This window comes from Sander vitreus, chromosome 6 (assembly GCF_031162955.1).
Source record: "Sander vitreus isolate 19-12246 chromosome 6, sanVit1, whole genome shotgun sequence".
In the NCBI taxonomy this organism is placed as follows: Eukaryota; Metazoa; Chordata; class Actinopteri; order Perciformes; family Percidae; genus Sander; species Sander vitreus.
In genome coordinates, this window is record NC_135860.1 from 438,737 (window position 1) to 441,236 (window position 2,500).

A 2,500-nucleotide genomic window follows, 5' to 3' on the forward strand; every position below is an offset into this window, starting at 1 on the left:
GAGGGGGTTTGAATGCACGAAAACTCACAAAGATTATCACACATGTCACAACTGGTGAAAATTGCAAAGAAAAAAAAAAAGCAATACTCATATCCACCACTAGGTGGCGCTATTGCAGAAAACACGCGTTTGGCCCTATAACTCCCAAACCGTACGTCGCACATTCAACAACCATATATCTTCGCGTTCCCTGGATCCAGCTGAATCTCCTGATATAGGCCACGCCCATTTCCGCCTAGACTTTTAGGCGTGAAAAATCGCAATTTATCGAAAACCTACTTTGCCGAACTCCTCCTAGACCGTGCGACCGATCTGCACGAAACTTGGCAGGTAGCATCTCCAGACGGACCTGACAAAAAGTTATCCAAAGAATGTTTATAGGATAGAAATTGCACATATTACGCACAAACTAATGTGTGTAGCTAAGTATGAAAACACCAACTTTGCCATATCTCGACCAAAATAATGGCTATCAACGCAAAACGACAAGTTTGTCATGACCCTCTGGAGATGCCCCACACATTTTACAAAAATTGGCCACTAGGGGGCGCTACAAGTACATAAAGTTTATAACTCATGAACGGCTCATCTGATTTTTACAAAATGTTAAGGGTACCATCTAGGGCCACTCATGAGGCCACCCCTACAGTAAAGTACTGATTGGTCAAAGTGGGCGTGGCCTATGGGACCCTAATTGGTTTTAGCCATTGGGCATGACGGCCTCACTATATATACGAAAACTCTCAAAAATTGGCGCCCACATAAACAGCTGGGAGCTTTGCGAGACTCTACAGCGATTTGACCCAAACCTGTAAGTGGGCTCCATAGCGCCCCCTAATGCGTGGAAGGCCTTAACTTGGACATAGTTGCTACGATCTTCACCAGATTTAATACCCATATTGCTCTCATCATTGCGGACATATTTCCCATTTACCTCCATTAGCTACGTCCAACCGGACGGTTGGATCTTGGCAAAAGTTATTCCGATATACATGACACACCCATGTACACAGACCACGCACCCTTTCATAACTTGTGAACCGTTTATATGTATGTATAATGTATGTTATCATACACAGCTGACAGGTTAGACTCTCCCTGTTAATACAGCACAGCTGACAGGTTAGACTCTCCTGTTAATACAGCACAGCTGACAGGTTAGACTCTCCCTGTTAATACAACACAGCTGACAGGTTAGACTCTCCCTGTTAATACAACACAGCTGACAGGTTAGACTCTCCCTGTTAATACAACACAGCTGACAGGTTAGACTCTCCCTGTTAATACACGTGCTAGAAAGAGGTTTGCTAATGTTTTAAAGACCACGCCGATATATTCACTCTGACATTCTGGTTCTGCTTCGGATGCCGTCAAGCGGGATCTCCGATCGTAATCAGTCCTTCACTGACCAATCAGCATTCATTAGCAGAATGCTAGCATGTTATGGGCAACAACGACTCAACCTGTAAGAAATCAAAAAGACATAAGTACTCGTTCATTCAACTTTTGACCCATAGAGTCCCATTCATTTAGCCGTCTAGCGCCATAGAGTCCCATTCATTTAGCGTCTAGCTCCATAGAGTCCCATTCATTTAGCATCTAGCTCCATAGAGTCCCATTCATTTAGCCGTCTAGCTCCATAGAGTCCCATTCATTTAGCGTCTAGCTCCATAGATTCCCATTCATTTAGCCGTCTAGCTCCATAGAGTCCCATTCATTTAGCGTCTAGCTCCATAGAGTCCCATTCATTTAGCGTCTAGCTCCATAGAGTCCCATTCATTTAGCGTCTAGCTCCATAGAGTCCCATTCATTTAGCATCTAGCTCCATAGAGTCCCCATTCATTTAGCATCTAGCTCCATAGAGTCCCATTCATTTAGCATCTAGCTCCATAGAGGCCCATTCATTTAGCATCTAGCTCCATAGAGTCCCCATTCATTTAGCATCTAGCTCCATAGAGTCCCACTCATTTAGCTCTAGCTCCATAGAGTCCCATTCATTTAGCCGTCTAGCTCCATAGAGTCCCATTCATATAGCCTCTAGCTCCATAGAGTCCCATTCATTTAGCCGTCTAGCTCCATAGAGTCCCACTCATTTAGCGTCTAGCTCCATAGAGGCCCACTCATTTAGCGTCTAGCTCCATAGAGTCCCATTCATTTAGCCGTCTAGCTCCATAGAGTCCCATTCATTTAGCGTCTAGCTCCATAGTTTCCCATTCATTTAGCCGTCTAGCTCCATAGAGTCCCATTCATTTAGCGTCTAGCTCCATAGAGTCCCATTCATTTAGCGTCTAGCTCCATAGAGTCCCATTCATTTAGCCGTCTAGCTCCATAGAGTCCCATTCATTTAGCCTCTAGCTCCATAGAGTCCCATTCATTTAGCATCTAGCTCCATAGAGTCCCATTCATTTAGCATCTAGCTCCATAGAGTCCCATTCATTTAGCCTCTAGCTCCATAGAGTCCCTATTCATTTAGCATCTAGCTCCATAGAGGCCCATTCAT

At 44.4% G+C, this 2,500-nt stretch overlaps 1 protein-coding gene across 1 annotated transcript in view; it reads left to right on the forward strand.

Moving 5' to 3' along the window:
• LOC144518885 (uncharacterized) overlaps nucleotides 1–2,500 on the forward strand; it is a 9,897-nt gene that overhangs the window by 4,206 nt on the left and 3,191 nt on the right. The window lies entirely within an intron of this gene.